Here is a 22114-nt window from a genome sequence, read left to right on the forward strand (position 1 = left end):
CCGGTTGGTAACACCAACCGGTACTAAAGGAAATTTTCTGATTTTTTTTTGAAATTTTTTTTGAAATTTTTTTTTTGAAATTTTTTTATTTTCAAATTTCTGAATTATTTTAACCTCTAATCTCTAATCACCCCTCATCACTGCTCAATTTAATCTCTAATCACCCCTCATCATTCCAAATCATCTAACTTCCCGGACGGTCACCCATCCTCCCACTCCCCTAGCCTGAGCACGCTTAACTTCCGGGTTCTATTCTCCCTCGTTTCCAAGTCTGCACTCGTTGTTTTCCTGACAATAGTAAGATGTCAATCTTATTAACCCTCAAGAGTTTAGCTTGAGCATGAAGTCACACATTTCACTGTTTGAGTTTGAAACTATTGTTCTAAAAAACAATAATTTTTTCGTAACACTAATATTTCTTGAATAAGTAGCTTGACCATTGTTTGACCACAGTTTGACCATAGTTTGACCAGATTTGACCAAAATTCAAAAAAACTGAAATAATTATTTAATCACACTAATATTCTTGAATAATTATTTAGTAACACTAATACTTCTTGAATAAGTAGTTTGACCATAGTTTGACCAGATTTAATGAAAATTTAAAAAAACTGAAATTTGAGCATAACTTTTTTTCCTTTTGGAATTTGAGGATTCTATAAATTAGCAAACAAGCCGTAGGCGATCTCCCTCGGATGTAACTTTTCGAGTAGATGATTTTTCATATAAAAAACTTTTTAATCCGAGTTCGTATGCAAAAGTTATGCCCATTTTACAAATTCCAGAGAGATCTTGTAAATAAAGTCGAAATTCATATTTGTAAATTTTCCCAACAACTAGACCACATATCACATGGGAAACTTATTTTATTTTATTTTTTTGACATTTCCATCATTTTCTTTTGTTTTTTCTAAAACTGAAAAGGCGGTCCACGGTGGGGGGGGAGTTTGAAAATGGGACCTTTAGTGCCGGTTCGTGCCATGAACCGGTACTAATGCCTCAAAGCCCATTAGTCCCGGTTGGTGCCACCAACCAGGACTAATGGGCATCGCACCCTTTAGTCCCGGTTCGTGGCAAGAACCAGGACTAAAGGGCCCAGGTGAACCGGGACTAATGCCTTAGCCGCACTAACCGGGATAAATGCACCCATTGGTCCCGGTTCTGGACTGAACCGGGACTAATGGGCTTACCCGGCCTGGACCAAAGCCCCCTTTTCTACTAGTGGAAGAGGGGGAGGAGAAACATAAGATCCAACTATAATAGCAAAGCTCGCGATACATCAAGATCATATCATATCAAGAACACGAGAGAGAGAGAGAGAGAGAGAGATCAAACACATAGCTACTGGTACATACCCTCAGCCCTGAGGGAGAACTACTCCCTCCTCGTCATGGAGAGCACCGGGATGATGAAGATGGCCACCGGAGAGGGATTGCCCCCTCCGGCAGGGTGCCAAAACAGGGTCCCGATTGGTTTTGGTGGCTACGGAGGCTTCTGGTGGCGGAACTCACGATCAATGTTGCGTTCTGGAAGTTTTAGGGCATACGGAGTTATATAGGTAGAAGAAGCACGTCAGGGGAGCCACGGGGGCCCCACGAGGCAGGGGAGCGCGCCCTAGGGGGGTGGGCGCGCCCCCCACCCTCGTGGGCAGCTCCCGTGTCTTCCGACGTGGGGTCCAAGTCCATCAGGTGTGTTTCCTTCCAAAAATAACTTCTCCACTTGATTTCGTTCCGTTTCGACTCCGTCTGATATTCCTTTTCTTCAAAACACTGAAATAGGCATAAAACAACAAATCTGGGCTGGGCGTCCGGTTAATAGGTTAGTCCCAAAAATAATATAGAAGTGGAAAATAAAGCCCAGTATTGCCTAAAACAGTAGATAATATAGCATGGAGCAATCAAAAATTATAGATACATTGGAGACGTATCAGAGATGCCTAGTTCATCGAATCAGGAACCAGTTACAATTACCGAACCTACAATTTCGATGGAACACTTTGAAAGTCCTGTGGAGGAGAACAATGAAGTTCCTATTAGGAGCAAGAGACAGAGGACTGCAAAGTCCTTTGGTGATGATTTTCTTGTGTACCTCATAGATGACACTCCCAGTTCTATTTCAGAGGCCTATGCATCTGAAGATGTTGACTACTGGAAGGAAGCGGTTCGTAGCGAGATGGATTCCATCTTGGCGAATGAAACTTGGGAGATAACTGATCGTCCTTATGGGTGCAAACATATAGGATGAAAATGGGTATTCAAGAAGAAGCTTAGGCCTGATGGTACTATTGAAAAGTACAAGGCTCGGCTCGTGGCTAAGGGTTATACCCAAAAGGAAGGTGAAGACTTCTTTGATACTTACTCACATGTGGCTCGATTGACCACTATTCGAGTTCTACTTTCACTAGCTGCTTCGCATGGTCTTCTCGTTCATCAAATGGATGTTAAGACTGCTTTCCTAAATGGAGAGTCGGACGAGGAAATTTATATGGAACAACCAGATGGGTTTGTACTAGATGGTCAGGAAGGAAAAGTATACAAGTTGCTGAAGTCTTTGTATGGACTCAAGCAAGCACCCAAACAGTGGCATGAGAAGTTTGAAAGAACTTTAACAGCTGTAGGCTTTATTGTAAACGAAGCTGACAAATGTGTGTACTATCGCCATGGTGGGGGCGAGGGAGTTATCCTTTGCTTGTATGTTGATGACATACTGATTTTCGGAACAAATCTGAATGTTATTAAGGAGGTCAAGGATTTCCTATCTCGCTGTTTTGAGATGAAGGATTTAGGAGTGGCTGATGTCATTCTGAACATTAAGTTGTTGAGAGACGATGATGGTGGGATTACATTGCTTCAATCTCACTATGTGGAAAAGATCTTGAGTCGCTTTGGCTATAGTGACTGCAAGCCCTCTCCAACACCTTATGATGCAAGTGTTTTACTTCGAAAGAACTGAAGAATTGCTAGGGACCAATTGAAGTATTCTCAGATTATTGGCTCGCTTATGTACTTAGCCAGTGCTATAGGACCTGACATCTCTTTTGCTGTTAGCAAACTGAGTCGGTTTGTCTCAAAATCAGGAGATGTGCATTGGAAAGCTCTAGAAAGAGTTTTGCGTTATTTGAAAGCCACTACAAATTATGGAATTCACTACACCAGGCACCCAAAGGTGCTTGAAGGGTATAGTGACTCAAACTGGATCTTAGATGCTGATGAGATAAAGGCCACGAGCGGTTATGTATTCACTCATGGAGGTGGCGCTGTTTCTTGGAAGTCTTGCAAGCAGACCATCTTAACGAGGTCAACAATGGAAGCAGAACTCACAGCACTAGATACAGCTACGGTCGAAGCAAATTGGCTTCATCGGCTGTTGAATGACTTGTCGGTTGTTGAGAAACTTGTACCGGGTATTCTTATGAACTGCGACAATCAAACTGTGATCACGAAAGTGAGCAGCTCAAAGGATAACATGAAGTCATCAAGACATGTTCAGAGAAGGTTAAAGTCTGTCAGGAAATTGAAAAACTCCGGAGTTATTGCATTGGATTATATCCAAACGTCTAAAAATCTGGCAGATCCTTTTACTAAGGGTCTATCACGTAATGTGATAGATAATGCATCGAGGGAGATGGGTATGAGACCCACAATATGAGTTGTTCACAGTGCTAACCTATTCTTTGTGATCGGAGATCCCGTGAATTAGATGTGGAAGACAAGTTGTTGGTCAACTGAGAGGAGAGTATCCTTACTATTCACAATACCACTCCATGAAGATGCAATACTCTCCTAATCTGCATGGCGGGTTGATGTATATCTTAATGTGTTCTAAGTGGCTTATTTAAGCAGAGATGTTATCCTGCAGAACATCTTTTGAAGAACACATATATATGAGTCTGATTGTCAAACGTCGCAATCTATGAGAGTAGGGTTCTCTCTAGTAAACTCATGAAAAGTCACGGAGTATGACGCATAAGCTCCACCCGCGGGGAAGACCCACGGTAGCCACGTATCGGTCAAGGCTTTATGTGAAGCTAGATTCGCAGAAAACTTGTAGTTCAAGGCCCAGTCCACTGTTCAAGTTGCTTACTAGTGTAGCATAAAGTTCTAGGTGGAAATTCAACTTAACAGTCTCCACTGCAGTACCGGTATATAAAACCGTGTTTTGGAACCAAAGGCAAATTTCTGTGTGCCTCTGGGATCTGGTGGGGGATTGCTGGAATTTAGTCTATTTTGGGCAGCCCAATAACTATTTAAGAAATTCCTAATAAATCCTAGAGGCTCACTTAGCCCATTTGTGCAAGGCAAGGGATACTACTAAAGTTTAGTCCCACATTGCTAGTTTAGTGGGAGTTGGACCTCCTTATAAGGGAGGTTCTTTCCCCACTTGTACGAGCATGAGAACAAGAGGGATATCCACGCGCGCCCCTCCTCCGCCGCCCGCCTCGTCACGCCACACCTCGTCACGACGCGCGGCGGATTGCGGGAACGAGCTGATATCTAAATTTTTGCCATGCACTACAGGTATACGAAAGGTTACACGGAAGCTGAAAAGATTTTTGCGAAAGTGGAGTTCGAATGCGAACGGTGCAGCCCTTCGGCTGCTGGCTGTTGGTTTCGCCTCCGTCTCTTCGTTTCGCCTCCCGTCGCTGCCCTCTCGCCTCCTTCTCTTGCGCCTATAAAAGGAAGGTTGCTCCTCCCAGAGAGACGCACCAGAACCTCTTCCTCCTCTCGCCACAAGTTCCTGAGCACTGCGTTGCTGCTACGATCTTCCCCATCCCGGCTTGCGGCGTGCACCGCGGATCGGGACAGTAGGCCTCCGAAACCGCACCTTTTGAGTCCTGTACGGGAGAAGGGAGATAAGGTTTTTGGGGAGCGCTCAGCGCGACTACTGGCTGCTTCATCACGGACGATCCGGTCGCCGACGACTACTTCCCCGACGATGACTTCTTCCCCGACGTCCACGACCTCCTTGACGACATGGCAGGCGAGGACACCGACCCCAAGTCCAGCACTTCTACTGTTGTTGTCCCGTACGTGTTCTTGCTCTTTCTGTTAGATGTCATGACACCGTTCTTTGCTCTACTTTCTGTCCTACATGTGTTAGGTTCTACTTTATATATGCAACTTCATCTAGTGTCTGTTCTAGATGTGTTTAGTTCAAGTTCATATATGCAAATGTTGTTTACCTTCTCTATGACAAATCGCATGGCTTGTTTTATCGCTACTATATTGGTCATACTTTATCTAGTATTTCTGTTAACAAAATCATTCGGTAAATTGTTCATATTTCCAACAGTCGGAAGGGACGAACCGGATAGAGCTTTGTGTTTGTTTGTCACCGCAGGCATGCGTTTCGAATCTGTAGCAATCTCAAATCTTGGTACTACTATATGCTTTGAATATGTAGGAAAGGGAACACCTACCCATCAGCCGATTGGAAAAAAAAAAACATTCGACTCGATGTATTGGAACTATATATACGATGTACATGGCACACACCAACTCAGGTCACTGTCGTCAGATGTGCTGCAAGGAAGTAGACAATCATGCTACGGCAGTGCAGTGAATGGTTGTAACCGAAGCAATTTGCTATATGTAGTGTGGCACCCTGGTGTACAATCGTTTACCTCATCCTGTGTTTTCTTCTTTGCAAATGATTAATCTTCTCCCTAAGTTTCTTTTATCCTTTTGTACCTTTGAACTCCCCATGGGTTTAGTTTTTTTAAGGAACCCTATGATTTTTATTTTATTTGTGGAAGTTACAGATTTGTAGTTAGGCTAGAACACGTGCAGTTCACATGTGTCATTCTGCCATTGAGCTAAATTATTTTCATTCGCCATTAATTGGATAAGAAAATAGATATTTTACGAACATATCATCGTCTTTTTATTAGAACACTAAACTAGGTTTTATTAGGTACTTGGGTGACAAAAGAATTAGTAAATTGTCTTTCCTTTTTAACACTAAATTAGGCTTAAGTTGACATTGGGTGACCAGAGTTAAGGGTGGGACATGGTGTCTAGGTTTAATTGGAAAATGAGAAAATTACATCCAGATATGTTTTTGTTTCTCGGTAGATGAAATGGGACTCAACTATGAATCGATTATGTAGAGAAATACATGTACGTGCATGCATGATCCTTCAACAAAAGGAGGATTAAGTTGAATGAATTTTTTGATTATGATTCTTGACAACATCATCTCACTATATCACCCATGCATGCATAAGTGAATATTCTCCATGGCAATGCACGGTTTGTGACCAAGAGACATGAAATAATTTTTTTCTACCATCGCAATGCACGGGCATATGTTTATTAAGTCATTATCTATACGTCTAGGTTTATTACCGACCCGATCGGTCGTCCGCTGCCGTTCTTGGTCACTTCGCCGGGTTGTGCTCCAGTTGGGCCTTCACCCGTATCTAGCTGTTGTACGTTGAATGTCGATAAAGGTAAACCTAAACGGGTGTCCCCATGGGCAACTGCAAAAAGCACCACCGACGTACATAAAAAGGAAGAGAAAGACATCACATAGATTGTTCTAACTCCTGGGAAAAGAACGTTTCAGGAAAAAAAAAAGACTACTGGGAAAAGTAGGCACGCTTGTCATCTTCTCCCTGCCGCCGCAACAACGAGCTCTGACCGAGCTAGCCGGACAGATCGGAACTTGACTCGCTATCCGTGAGGCCCAACACACACGATAAGAAGATTGACATGACCGACACCATCTGAGATGCAAAACGGTGGCGCACTAACTCGATGAGGGCGGCATGCTTGGCCTGAGGTGTGCGGTGCGTACAAAATAAATTGTTTTTTCAAGAATTATCCCTGTGAAATGTTTTTTGTACGTCGAAGTTTGTGTAGGTTTTGAAGTGATATACAAAATGCTGGCTTCCGTACACGAGAAAAATAAGCTAAAATGGCAAACTTTGGAGAATCTTGAATAATGTACATGTCTGATGCCTCAAGTGCGTACTTTTTTTCAGGAATCCTCAAGCGTGTACTATCTGGAAATAAGTTAGTTATATACTTTCACTCATCTAATTATTTAACAGTACAGATCAAGTTGCATGTATTTTGTTGTGTGGGCTATTCTTACAAAATTAAATGCACATCTAATATATTATTGATCTTATGACCACAATTATGATTTAACTTATGTAGCTCCTTGATGAAATTTGAGCTTTCTTTTTGAAGGATTTATGTTTCCGGCAATTCCTCACAAAAGAAGCAATCAGAAAGAATGTATCTGACTATTTTATAATCATGGTTCAATTCTTAGTGCCTAGGTCTATGATTTTGGTTGCAGATTTACTTTCCAAATTATATTTGCAATGTCGGCAGTAGTTCGGTTGACGGAGGATGTGACTATAGGCATGTCGCTAACCGACGACACCCACCTGACGCGGCCGAGCCCTCCCGTTGATGATCTCCTCCCATTATTGACAGCAGCCGCCCACGTCGTTCCACTGACACAATGTTAAACTGCTGCCGCCAGCGAGGACAGGAAGGAGGATAAGCGGCGACATAGGTGGACGAGACTTGCCTGCTCCCCGCACGTGTGTCCATCCGTGCTCCCACGTACGTGGCTTGATTTGATTGGAACAAAATAAGGCCCGGCCCTACCCTCTTAAAATCAGGGGGGAGATGATTAATTAGAAAGTAAAAAGGAAAAAAAAAACAGCCGTAGGATGAAGTGGGAGCACAGATGGGAGCATGGGGAGGGAGCAGGCAAGCCGGATACGACATTGGTAGGGTGTTGTGTTGACATGGAGGGCGTGGACCAATGTGTGCGGGGATAAGGGAAGGCTAAGATATCTTTTTTCACTCCCGTTGCAACGCACGGGCATATTTCCTAATAAAAAATATGAATCATACAAATATTTTTATTAATATCAAAAGAAGTTCACATAATAAATAAAATATTACTGTAATTTCAAAAATATTTAAATAAATTATCTTATAAGTACAATTTTTGTCATGTTTTAAATAAAATATTCATGTAGTATATAAAAGTTTTTATGCTTTAATTTTTTAATGTTGTTTTATAAGCAGTGATGTGTTTTCATACAGTTTGTGTGTTTTCTCAATAAAATATTTATATAATCGTAAATAAAAAATACATATATTTTTGGAAAAAAATGAGCCTAGTGTGGCCTAATACTGTTGATCCTCAAATGAATACTTTTTGACTCATACTTTTTTGTAATTCATAAATATTTAAAATTATATGAACCTATTTAAAGTAACACGTGAATTCTTTTTAGAATTATACACCCATTTATTTTATTTAATTAGTAGATATATCATTAATGACACACCAATATTCCATGTTTATTTTATTACTATGATTATAATTTTCATTTTTTAAACAAAATCTGAAAATTAAAAAAACAAAAATATGGTAAATGGGCCACTAACTCGATCCCCTTTAAGCCCGACATGCGCGTTTTATTATAGACATAAACAGAATCATACACACTCATTTGTCAACTCATACCTAGAATGAGTTGAAATTGCTGATCAAGCCGGCTGTGCGAAGCTACGTCTCGTTTGTGTCTACAACAGCCCAACAATGTTGGCTGCCACCTACGACAGACATGGCAAAAATCAGTGCTGACGGAGCTGTGTTGCGGCATTGGCGAGAAGGAACGGCGACAAACATCTACCGCGATCACAATGGTCTATACCCTGGGATATTTGGTTGTGATCTTGGAAGGAGCATCGATCCCACTGTTCTCGATACCTACGCGTGCAGAGAAACGTTGGCACTGGTAGCGGACCTTCAACTTCAGAATATAATCATAGCATCGGACAACCAGGGTGTTGTGAAGGATATCCAGGTGGGTACTGCTGGTGCTCATGCAGCCATCATACATGAAACAACGGACCGGAAGGCAACTTGTAGTTTCATATTCGAACATAGAAACTTTAATTTTGGAGCTCATAATCTCCCCAAGTTTGCCTGTAATTTAGCTATAGGTCGTCATGTTTGGCTGGGAATTCCCCACGACCAAAGTTCTACCTATTAACATTGTGTTGGATCAATAAAAAGGGTGAGATTTCTCAGTCAAAAAATTAAAGACACAAATAGTAAGCTCCTATTTGGCGCGTGACGCGCTGGCGAACGAGCCAGGGGAGCACCTATTGGGCGTTTCTGGCGCCGGAAGTCCTCCCTGGCGCCTACTACAGTGCTAAGTTGGGCCGCCCCATGAAACATGCACAACATCAAAAATCATAGCGGTCCCAAAATCTCATAAATAAATGCTATCTACAGGTTTCGAACTCGTGCAGTTTAGCTATCGTACAATGTTCCCTCACTATATTATTCCACAAAACTGAAACAATTGATATTTTTTGAATTATTTGATGAAAAAGTCCTAAATTTGAAAAGGTTCATATATTTTGAAAAAAGTTCATCAATTTTCAAGAAAAGTTCACAAACTTGAAAAAAGTTGATCAATTTTCAAAAAGTGCATCAAATTGGAAACAGAGTTCATCGAAATTGAAGAAGGTTCATGGATATTTTAAAAAATTTCTAAAAAAATCGCTCAATTTGAAACAGTTCACAAATTTGAAAAATCATTTCATGTATTTTGAGAAAATTCATCAAATGTTTAAAAAAATTCACAAATTTTGAAAACGGTTCATGGATTTTTGAAAAACGTTCATTCATTTTGAAGAAAAAATTATCGATTTGTAATCACGCATTTACAAAAACTAAATAGAAAGAAAATGGAATAGAAAAAAGAAAAAAGGAAAAAGAAAATGCTAACTGGAGAAAAATTAAGAACGCAAAAGGTTACCATCCATAAAATAACGATGGCCGTAGTGGTTAGCACTTTATAAAGACATGAAGCAAAACGTTAAATGGGCCGGCCCATCTGTGGCAGAGAAAGTGCGCTGCAGGCGCCCGTTTACAAAATGACCTGTAACGGGCACCTGCTGCGGCAAATAGGAAGCGCCACGAGCCAGCGCGCCCCTAATGGTCCAGTCCATGAGCAGGGCTGGACTATTCCAGTTTTTTACTTCGTTTTCTATTTTTTATTGTTTCTGTTTTTATTTTTTACTTCTCTAAAACAATTTAGAATTTTAAAAAGTTCCTAATTTCAAAAAACAGTGAACTTTGGACAAATGTTCGTGGTTTTAAAAACATGCCCATGACTTTGAATTTTTTTTCATAAATTTGAAAAAAATTGGCAACTCAAAAAGTCTTCATCAATTTTCAAAATGTTCATCTACTTGTGATTTCAAAAAAATGTTCATGTCTTCAAAACAATGTTCACAATTTCATAAAATATTAATAATTTTTTTAATAAAATTCAAAACAATGTTTGGGAATTTAAAATTTTTGTTCCCAAATTTAAAGAAATGTTCACAAAATTTTAAAAAATATTTGCTAATTCACAAAATTAGTCATGAATTAAAAACATTGTGGGAAAAAATTATTTTATGAATTACTAAAGTTGTTTCTAAATTTCAAAAAATGTAGGCCTATTCAAAAAACTCGTTTACCAATGGCAAAAAATGTATGCAATTTTAAACAATTTTAATGAATTCAAAAAATGATCACAAATTTGTAAAAGATGTTCATGAAGTTAAGAAATGTTTGCAAATTCAAAAATAAGATTAATTTTTTAATTCAATGATCCAATTTTGAATTAATATAAATTAAAATAAAAATACTGCATGGATAATTAAAAATAAATAAAAACAGGCATCGAAGGATCCACATTTCCAGAACCTTCCCAAATCGGGAATGGACCTAACCCAAATGGTGAATGTAAGGGGGGGTTGTGCTCGTAGGCAACCTGTGCGACAAATAGGAGCCACCAAAACTGCCTAAAAACAATAGTTATACTTTAGAAGCAACAAACGTCATTGGTTGGAGTGGTAGGCCCACCGAAAGATATAAATCCTGTGTACCTTTTTTTTGCGGATAAAGCATGTCTACCTTATTAAATGACAACAAATGTAATCGGGATGGAACGTTTTTGGTCGGTGCGCTGGCCGAAGATTCGGCCAGTCGCACACGACACATACATGGAAGAGATCGGACGTTCCCTGCTCCTCTCACCAGGACGTGCCCTGCGGGACCCGCCCACCACTGCCCTTCCCTTCTTATCCATCCACGCACTCATCTATCATCACCCTCCTCTGTTCCTCTCTCTCCCCAATCTCGCCTCTCCTTTTCTGTCTCACCGAGTATGAGTCTGCTGTCGCGGAACAGTTCCGAGCCCACTACTGCAAGCACCTCCGGAGCCATCAAAAAACATGCGAGCTCATTGCTGGGCATGGCCCTATTTTGCAACTTCGGCGACCCTCCTCCTCCCTTTCCCGCGCAGTAGCCATGACGGTGGAAGATCTGCCCGATTTTTTATGCCACTTGGTTGCAGCTTTTTGGATCACCGGTTGTAGCTTCGGCTAAACCAGTTGCATCTTTTTTAAATCATTCTGTTCAAGATTTTTCTTCAAAAAATTGTTTCCTTTGCATCTTTTTCCTCAAATCACTAGTTCCAGCCTTTAAAGTCACTGGTTGTAGCATTTTGTTCAGCTGGTTGTACCATTTTATTCAGGAATGCTATCACCAGAGTTCGTCCTGCTGGACGAGCGACGCTTTTTGCTATAACTGTAGCCTGGTTTTGCTGCCACCAGTGACTTTTTTTGTTACATACATGCATGGCGGTGCTGGTCGACGACGGCGATGCATTTTTGTTGCTGCAACCGTTTTGGAGATCGCTGGAATAGACGCCCAAATTCACTACCATCGCCTTTTTGGGTTTGCTGGAAGGAACCGCCCAAAATCTTTCACCGGATTTGGGTTTTGCTGGAACCCTCTCCAAAGAATGCTACAACCGGCTTTTTTGGCTGCGAGCCATGTCTTCGTCTTCCATTTGATGTTGCAACCGGCACTGGTGCGGTCGGCGTCCATGGTGCGACGTGCTGTGACCGAGGGTCTGCGACAATTTTTGTTACAACCATCCTCTATGTTTGCTACAACTGACGGGGGAATTTGCTGCGACGATAAATGGAGGCGTTTGCGACCAACAAGGCATCTTCCTCCATGGCGACGGTGAGCTCGGGGTGGCCGGTGAGTGCGCGGAGGCAGAGGGCGAGCGCAAGGCGGCCGAGGGTGAGCGCAAGGAGGCCGAGGGTGAGCACGGCGGCCATGTCCCCTCTGTGATTTGTCGTACGGAAGGGATACGCGAGGGAGGCAAGAGGCGTTGACTCAGATACAACGGTACCTGGAGATCGCATCCGATGGCTGGGGGCCGACCGGCAGAAATTTCAGCCGGCGCACTGGCGCCTAGTAGTTGCCAATCGGGATGGGGTGGCTATCCACAAACAAGGATTAGATCTGGGTCGCCGGTTTGAACCCTGAGTGGACCTTTTTGATTCTATTAAAATTTGTGATGTTTCACTGACAGGTGGGACCCACCCAGTGCCGCACATGCAATTGATGTTCACCTTCCAGTAGCTTATCCATGAGAAAAGAATGACGTGGATTTGCAAAGAGAGCAACCACATGTCCCGTCTTAACCACACGACCACCGACACCGGGCCCATACCATGCTGGCAGGCCTCATAAGTATCATGGGCATATACAAACGAGGTTTGCACCACTCTGCCAACTTGTCGCTCCAGTTTCATGCATACCACAACTTCATGCAGTAAACTTATCATTCGTGGAAAGTTCAAGCATCAGTGATGCAGTTACCTCTAAATCAACTAGCTCGGATAACTCATCCGAAACAATACTAGGAAATTTCATGCATGTTATACTAGGACTCCCAGGGCAGGAAATTTCACAGCTCAAGGTGTGCATTACTTCGTGCACCACTGGCGCATTGTCTAGCCTTCTAGCGCCGCTCTTCCTCTTGCATCGCCTCGCCCTCCCTATATGTGCAACCATCTAAGATCATCTCCAACAGTAGAAAAAAGTTTTAGGGCACCAGGAATTGTCTTGTACCTATATTGAATGTAAGCAATGGTACAAACACCCCCCCCCCCCCAAGAAGAGACAGGAAATACAAACAGATCTCTGGGGATCAACTCACCACGTAGATCACCACGAGATAAGGACACACCGTCGTGGCCGCTGCCACTGCTCCCTCCTAGACCCAGCGAGTACCCTTGGACATGCACACATATTGATTCTAACATGGGAAAGGTGTGACAGCTCCTGGGTGTAGGGGCACCCTCATGAACAGTAACTTCAAAACAATAGGAAAAAATAGAAAAAAACTGAAAATTTGGGGGATCAAATATGATCAAACTTTGATGTTATTGCAAATTTTCAGCCAGAAATAACACTTGAGGAGCCCTCACAAAAAAATTTACTGCTCAAAAGTACAAAAAAGTTTGAACACTGATTTTGTTTTTTTTGCGAGGGCTCCATGAATGTTTTTTGATGCTAAAACTTTGCATGAATGTTGAATGTTTGATCATATTTTATCCCCCAAAGTTTCAGATTTTTCTGATTTTTTTCATATTGTTTTGAATTTACTGTTCATGAGGGTGCCCCTGCACCCGGGAGCTGAAAGTCCAGTCTCTTCTAACATTGCAGCCACAAACCACCATTGTAGCCATCACTGCAACAACCATCCAGAGCACGTATCACCATATGCCAAACAATAGGCTATCCCCACAAATGATTAGTTAGCTCTGACTCAAAATATGGGCCAAAGAAGGATGCGAGGTTCGTGCTGCAGTGGGTCACCATAGACCATGTCATCACATTCGGATTTGGGAGAAGTACCCAATAGTATAATTTTTAAAGTGCATACAACTCATATTTTTGTTGGTCAAATCAGTGGTAGCAGGGTCTAGTCGTGGTGCCCAAAGTGTACAAAGGCAAGTCTCACGGGAAGCGACACTGAGGGGTGTCCCGAACATGATGGAAGGCGCATTTAGGGTTGGAAGATGCACTTTGGCCTCCTGCACTAGTAAGAATGGAGCTGAAATAAAAAGTCGGGCTAGCTACACTCAGTTACCAAGGAAAGACAGGATGGTATTTTCTAAGTAGACACTCCTTACTGAATCCTTAAGTTCCAGACATTGATAGGAGAGTTAGCGATCAACAGCTGGTTCGGTGTACTGGTGGTGACATGGGTGGGCCCTCTACTTGTCGAATCCATTCGATCATGCCCATTAGTCTTTTATCCCCGACATACCGTTGATCCGTTGAGCGAGAGCTCTTTCACACGAGACTCCCGGATCTCTATGGCTGACTTTCGTCTCTATTCGACCAGTCGTTCTCACAGTCAGGCAGGTTTATACCATTACACTCACGAGAAAAATCAACACTTGAGCCTCCCTTCGCACACCTCCATTACTCTTTAGCAGGCACTCACCCTAGATAAACTACCCACCTCTCAACCCCCCCCCCCCAAATGATCGATGCGACTATTAGGCATTCTTAGACGAAAGAGTGGTCTTTAAGGATTGGTCATTGTGTGTGATACGTCTCCAACGTATCTATAATTTTTTATTGTTCCATATTATTATATTATCTGTTTCGAATGTTTTATATGTATTAATATGCTATTTTACATTAGTTTTGGGAGTAACCTATTAACCTAGAGCCCAGTGCCAGTTTCAGTTTTTCCTTGTTTTAGAGTTTCACAAAAAAGGAATACAAAATGGAGTCCAAATGGAATGAAACCTTCATGATGATTTTTCTTGGACCAGAAGGCAACCAGGAGACTTGGAGATGAAGTCGGAGCAGCCACGATGCGACCACAAGGACGGAGGGCGCGCCCAGGGGGTAGGGCGCACCCCCCACCATTGTGAGCCCCCCGTGACCCTCCTGACCTAATTCTTTTGCCTATATATTCCCAAATATCCACAAACCACCAGAGGCATCCATGAAAAGACTTTTCCACCGCCGCGACCTTCTGTACCCGTGAGATCCCATCTAGGGACCTTTTTCGGCACCCTGCTGGAGGCGGATTCGATCATGGAGGGCTTCTACATCAACTCTATTGCCCTTCCGATGAAGCATGAGTAGTTTACCACAGACCTACGGGTCCATAGCTAGTAGCTAGATGGCTTCTTCTCTCTCTTTGATTCTCAATACCATGTTCTCCTCGATGTTCTTGGAGATCAATTTGATGTAATACTTTTTTGCGGTGTGTTTGCCAAGATCTGATGAATTGTGGATTTATGATCAGCTTATATATGACTATTATTTAAATCTTCTCTGAATTCTTTTATGCATGATTTGATATCTTTGTAATTCTCCTCGAACTATCAGTTTGGTGTGGCTAACTAGATTGGTTTTTCTTGCAATGGGAGAAGTGCTTAGCTTTGGTTCAATCTTGCGGTGTCCTTTCCCAGTGACAGTAGGGGTAGCAAGGCACATATTGTATTGTTGCCATCGAAGATAAAACGATGGGGTTTTCATCATATTGCTTAAGTTAATTCCTCTACATCATGTCATCTTACTTAATGTGTTACTCTGCTCTTCATGAACTTAATATTCTAGATGCAGGCAAGAGTCAGTCGATGTGTGGAGTAATAGTAGTAGATGCAGAATCATTTCAGTCTACTTGACACGGACGTGATGCCTATATTCATGATCATTGCCTTAGATATCGTCATAACTTTGCGCATTTCTATCAATTGCTCGGCAGTAATTTGTTCACCCACTGTATTATTTGCTATCTTGAGAGAAGCCTCTAGTGAAACCAATGGCCCCCGGGTCTATTTTCCACCATATAAGTTTCCGATCTACTATTTGGCAATCTTTAACTTTCCAATCTATAAACCAAAAATACCAAAAAATATTTACTTTATCGTTTGTTACTTTCATCTTTCTCTATCAGATCTCACTTTTGCAAGTAACTGTGAAGGGATTGACAACCCCTTTATCGCATTGGGTGCAAGTTGTTTGATTGTTTGTGCAGGTATTCGGTGACTTGTGCGTTGTCTCCTACTGGATTGATACCTTGGTTCTCAAACTGAGGGAAATAGTTATCTCTACTTTGCTGCATCACCCTTTCCTCTTCAAGGGAAAAACCAACGCAAGCTCAAGAAGTAGCAGGAAGAATTTCTGGCGTCATTGCCGGGGAGATCTACGCCAGGTCAAGACATACCAAGTACCCATCTTAAACTCTCATCTCTTGCATTACATCATTCACATTCGCCTCTTGTTTTCCTCTCCCGCACTTCTAAAACGATTTTCGAAAAGATTTGCCTTTTCTTCGCCCCTCTTCCATTCATCTTCCTCGTTGCTTTTTGTTTGCCCGTTTGTTAGTTCGGTTTGTTGCTATCATGTCTGAAATTGGGGAGGTTATTGTTGAAAAGGATAGTAGTAAAGATGAGAGAAACTTTGATGCATTTTCTAATACTAATCCCCGTGAAGAATCTACTATCTTGCACAAAGAAAAATTTCACATAGATAGTGGCAATATTATTGGAAAAGGGGTTATACAAGATTTCTTAACTTGTGCCGGTGCGCTACCCACGTTAGGTGGATCTATTCTCCATAAAACTAGTAGTCTCGCCGATGCTATATCTTTGCTCGTCGTTGAACTTGAAAGACAGTTTGTTCATATGCATCCATCCATACAAAGGATTTTTCTAGAGTTTTCTGATATTGAGCATTCTTCTATTAAGCGCGCCGCCACTATATTTCTATCCCATGAGTTTAGATTTATTATGAAAGAAGCTACTGATATTTACGCGCATTATAAAGTAGATGGTGGTCGTCCTCCCATAGAGGGAATTCTCTTTAACCAAGAGGACATAATGCGTTTATGATCTCTAGATCATGTTGCTTATAATGAAAATTTAAGAAAGAGGGTCCCCACCGATGTTTTAGTTGATAAGATTTCTCATCTTAATGATAACTTTGCTATACAAAACAACAGATTGGGTTTCTCTCTTAGACACAAGCTCATGACTTTTTGCCAAAAGAACGCTTACAATGACGAGTTGGTCATACAATATGAGGGGCCAAAGGAGGAACCAATTCCTCCCGACATTGATCTTGGGGATTCTTAACCCATTAAATTTAGCCCTTTTGATTACTTTTGTTTACCACAAAGAAAACTTGCTGCTAAAAGAAGGGAGTATGAGATGTGTTTTCGTGATTTGCCTTATCACTACTATGATTATACCTAGATCTATTCGTGTTTTTTATGCCTAGCTAAGGGCGTTAAACAATAGCGCTTGTTGGGAGGCAACCCAATTTTTTCTGTTCTTTGCTTTTTGGTTTTGTTTTGCAATAAATAATTCATCTAGCCTCTGGTTAGATGTGGTTTTGTGTTTTAATTAGTGTTTGTGCCAAGTAAGTCCTTTAGGATGGCTCACGGTAATGGTTGTTTTGATCTTGCTAAGAAACATAAACTTCTGCGTGCAGGAAAATAATGTTCATAATTCACAAAAGCATGATTTTGATCTGATTCTTTTTGCACTGGATTGGTACACGAATTGCCCAGGTTGTCCTAATTTTTCAGAATTTTTTGGAGTTACATAAGTATTCGAGAGTTACAGATTACTACAGACTGTTCTGTTTTTTTACAGATTCTGTTTTCTATGTGTTGTTTGCTTATTTTGATGAATCTATAGGTAGTATCGGGGGGTATGAACCATGCAAAAGTTGGAATATAGTAGATATTACACCAATATAAATAAATAATGAGTTCACAATAGTACCAAAAGTGGTGATTTGTTTTCTTATACTAACGGAGCTTATGAGATTTTCTGTGGAGTTTTGTGTTGTGAAGTTTTCAAGTTTTGGGTAAGGATTTGATGGACTATGGAATAAGGAGTGGCAAGTGCCTAAGCTTGGGGATTTCCAAGGAACCCCAAGGTAATATTCAAGGACAACCAAGAGCCTAATCTTGGGGATGCCCCGGAAGGCATCCCCTCTTTCATCTTCGTTTATTGGTAACTTTACTTGAGGCTATATTTTTATTCACCACATGATAAGTGTTTTGCTTGGAGCGTCTTGTATGATATGAGTCTTTGCTATTTAGTTTGCCAGAATCATCCTTGCTGTACACACCTTTTGAGATGCGCATGCATGAATCGTGATTTATTAGAATACTCTATGTGCTTCACTTATATTTTTTGAGCTAGGCAATTTTGCTCTAGTGCTTCACTTATATCTTTTTAGAGCATGGCGGTGGTTTTATTTTATAGAAATTTTTCAACTCTCATGCTTCACTTATATTATTTTGAGAGTCTTTTTAAATAGCATGGTAATTTTCTTTCGTTATAAATTTAGTCCTAGTATGATAGTCATCCAAGAGGGAAATAATAAAAACTTTCATATAAAGTGCATTGAATACTATGAGAAGTTTGATTCCTTATGATTGTTTTGAGATATGGAGATAGTGATATTAGAGTCATGCTAGTGGAGTAATCATGTATTGTAGAAATACTTGTGTTAAGGTTGTGAGTCCCGTAGCATGCACGTATGGTGAACCGTTATGTAACGAAGTTGGAGCATGAGATATTTTTTGATTGTCTTCCTTATGAGTGGCGGTCGGGGACGAGCGATGGTCTTTTCCTACCAATCTATCCCTCTAGGAGCATGCACGTAGTACTTTGTTTCGATGACTAATAGATTTTTGCAATAAGTATATGAGTTCTTTACGATTAATGTTGAGTCCATGGATTATACGCACTCTCACCCTTCCACCATTGCTAGCCTCTCTGGTGCCGCACAACTTTCGCCGGTACCTTATACCCACCCTATACCTTCCTCAAAACAGCCACCATACCTACCTATTATGGCATTTCCATAGCCATTCCAAGATATATTGCCATGCAACTTTCCACTGTTCCATTTATTATGACACGTTCCATCATTGTCATATTACTTTGCATGATCATGTAGTTCACATCGTATTTGTGGCAAAGCCATCGTTCATAATTCTTTCATACATGTCACTCTTGATTCATTGCACATCCCGGTACACCGCCAGAGGTATTCATATAGAGTCATATTTTGTTCTAAGTATCGAGTTGTAATTCTTGAGTTGTAAGTAAATAGAAGTGTGATGATCTTCATTATTAGAGCATTGTCCAAAGTGAGGAAATAAAAAAAGGAGAGAAATGCCAAATAAAAAAGGAGAAGGCCCAAAAAAAGAGAAAAAAGGAGAGAAAAAGAGAGAAGGGGCAATATTACTATCCTTTTCCACATTTGTGCTTCAAATTAGCACCGTGATCTTCATGATAGAGAATCTCCTATGTTGTCACTTTCAAATGCTAGTGGGAATTTTTCATTATAGAACTTGGCTTGTATATTCCAAAGATGGGCTTCCTAAAATTTCCCTAGGTCTTCATGAGCAAGCAAGTTGGATGCACACCCACTTAGTTTTATTTTTGAGCTTTCATAAACTTATAGCTCTAGCGCATCCATTGCATGAAAATCCCTACTCACTCACATTGATATCTATTGATGGGCATCTCCATAGCCCGTTGATACGCCTAGTTGATATGAGATTATCTCCTTTTTGTCTTCTCCACAACCACCATATTCTATTCCACCTATAGTGCCTAGCTGAATCGAGCAATTTTAGTAATTAAACAGAGCTAGTTGACCTAAACATTGCTCTAACAAAAGACCAGCATTGAAAACAAAGCCTAAGTACGCATAATTTTAACAAATCCGCCGCCGCGCCGGCCTATGCATCGCCGGTGTGAGATGAGACGTCGATGACTTGCCCTGGCGACATGACGCCGTTGGTGGACTCCGCGTCCCCCCTGCTGAAGTCGACTGCGTCCTCGTCCTCGTCCTCGGCGCCACCCTCAAGGTTGTAGTACTCATAGTAGTGGCTGCGCTAGAGCTCGCGTTGGTGCTCCACCACTGATTCCTCAACGGACAGACTCTTCTCTACCTCGACCTCGGCCAAGGGCAACTCCTCCTCTTGGCGCTTCTCAATCTCTGCCGCATCCTGCATCTCCAGCTCCCACTCGGCGACCTCATGAGGAAGCAGGAGCTCCATGGCCAACACCGCCTTTTAGGACGTGGGTTGCATGCTAGCGTCCGAGGTGGCCTGGAATATCTTGGCATGTGCATCCTCGATCTTGGCGTGGATGGCCTCAACGTGGGCCAGGGCGACATTGGCGGCACGGACGGCAGCTCGAGCACTCTCGGCGTTTGCAGCCGCCGTCGCAGCAGCTGCTGTAGCCGTCTCGGCTGCTGCCGCTGCCCTGTGGGCAGCCGTAGACGCCCTCTTGGCGGAAGTACAGGCCTTGGCTCAGGGGGGACGCGACCATCGTACAGGCCTTCATGAAGCGATTTCACGGCGTCATCTTTGCAAGAAGGGGGTGCAGGAATGGGGATCGGGATTCTTGGATTCGGGGGTTCCCGGCACTGGAGCAGACGAGCCAGAAAAGCTTAAGGAGGGAGACTTAAATAGACACTGATACATATCCGTCGTGTCTATAATTTTTGATTGTTCCATGCTAATATTCTACAACTTCCATATACTTTTTGGCAACTTTTTATACTATTTTTGGGACTAACATATTGATCTAGTGCCCAGTGCCAGTTCTTGTCTGTCGCATGTTTTTGGTTTCGCAGAATATCCATATCAAACAGAATCCAAACGGGATAAAACGGACGGAGCTTATTTTTCGAATATTTGGAAAATCTGAGAGAAAGATCAACACGAAACGGTGTCCGAGGTGGCGACGAGGCAGGGGCCCACGCCCTCCCCAGGAGGGCGTGCCCCCACTTTCGTGGGCCACCCGTAAGGCGGTTGATGCCCTTCTTCGGCAGCGAGAAAGCTAATTTTTGGTAAAAAATCATGGCGAAGGCTTCAGTCCAATCGGAGTTACGGATCTCCATATATATACGAAACGGTGAAAGGGCAGTAGAACAGAACGCAGAAACAGAGAGAGACAGAGAAATAGATCCAATCTCGGAGGGGCTCTCGCCCCTCCCATGCCATGGAGGCCAAGGACCAGAGGGGAAACCCTTCTCCCATCTAGGGAGGAGGTCAAAGAAGAAGAAGACGAAGGGCCCCCCTCTCCCCTTCTCTTCCGGTGGCGCCGGAACGCCGTCGTGGCCATCATCATCACCGCAATCTTCACCAACAACTTCACCGCCATCATCACCAACTCTTCCCCCCTCTATGCAGTGGTGTAACCTCTCTCTTACCCGCTGTAATCTCTAATTAAACATGGTGCTCAACGCTATATATTATTTCCCAATGATGTATGGCTATCCTATGATGTTTGAGTAGATCCGTTTTGTCCTATGGGCCATATAATGACCAAGATTGGTTTGAGTTGCATGTTTTATTATTGGTGCTGTCCTATGGTGCTCTCCGTGTCGCGCAAGCGTGAGGGATTCCCTCTGTAGGGTTTACAATATGTTCATGATTTGATTATGGTGGGTGGCGTGAGTGACAGAAGCACAGACCCGAGTAAGTAGGTTGTTTGCGTATGGGATAAAGGGGACTTGATGCTTTAATGCTATGGTTGGGTTTTACCTTAATGATCTTTAGTAGTTGCGGATGCTTGCTAGAGTTCCAATCATAAGTGCATATGATCCAAGTAGAGAAAGTATGTTAGCCTATGCCTCTCCCTCAAATAAAATTGCAATAATGATTACCGGTCTAGTTATCGATTGCCTAGGGACAAATAACTTTCTCGTCACAACAAGCTCTTTACTAAAACTAATTTAGTTGTGTCTTTATCTAAACAGCCCCTAGCTTTTATTTATGCGCTCTTTACTTTCTTGCAAGTCTATCCAACAACACCTATAAAGTACTTCTAGTTTCATACTTGTTTCCGGTAAAGCGAACGTCAAGCGTGCGTAGAGTTGTATCGGTGGTCGATAGAACTTGAGGGAATATTTGTTCTACCTTTAGCTCCTCGTTGGGTTCGACACTCTTACTTATCGAAAGAGCCTACAATTGATCCCCAATACTTGTGGGTTATCAAGACCTTTTTCTAGCGCCATTGCCGGGGAGCAATAGCGTGGGGTTAATATTCTCGTGTGTGCTTGTTTGCTTTATCACTAAGTAATTTTTATTTGTTGTTCCTAGTTGTTCTCTTTCTTTAGTTATGGATATGGAACACGAAATACCAAAAAAATTAGGTGTACTTTCTGCTCATGGAGATGGGGAACCTCCTAAAACCCTCGATGC

This window comes from Triticum urartu, chromosome 7 (assembly GCF_003073215.2).
Source record: "Triticum urartu cultivar G1812 chromosome 7, Tu2.1, whole genome shotgun sequence".
NCBI classification, from domain to species: Eukaryota; Viridiplantae; Streptophyta; class Magnoliopsida; order Poales; family Poaceae; genus Triticum; species Triticum urartu.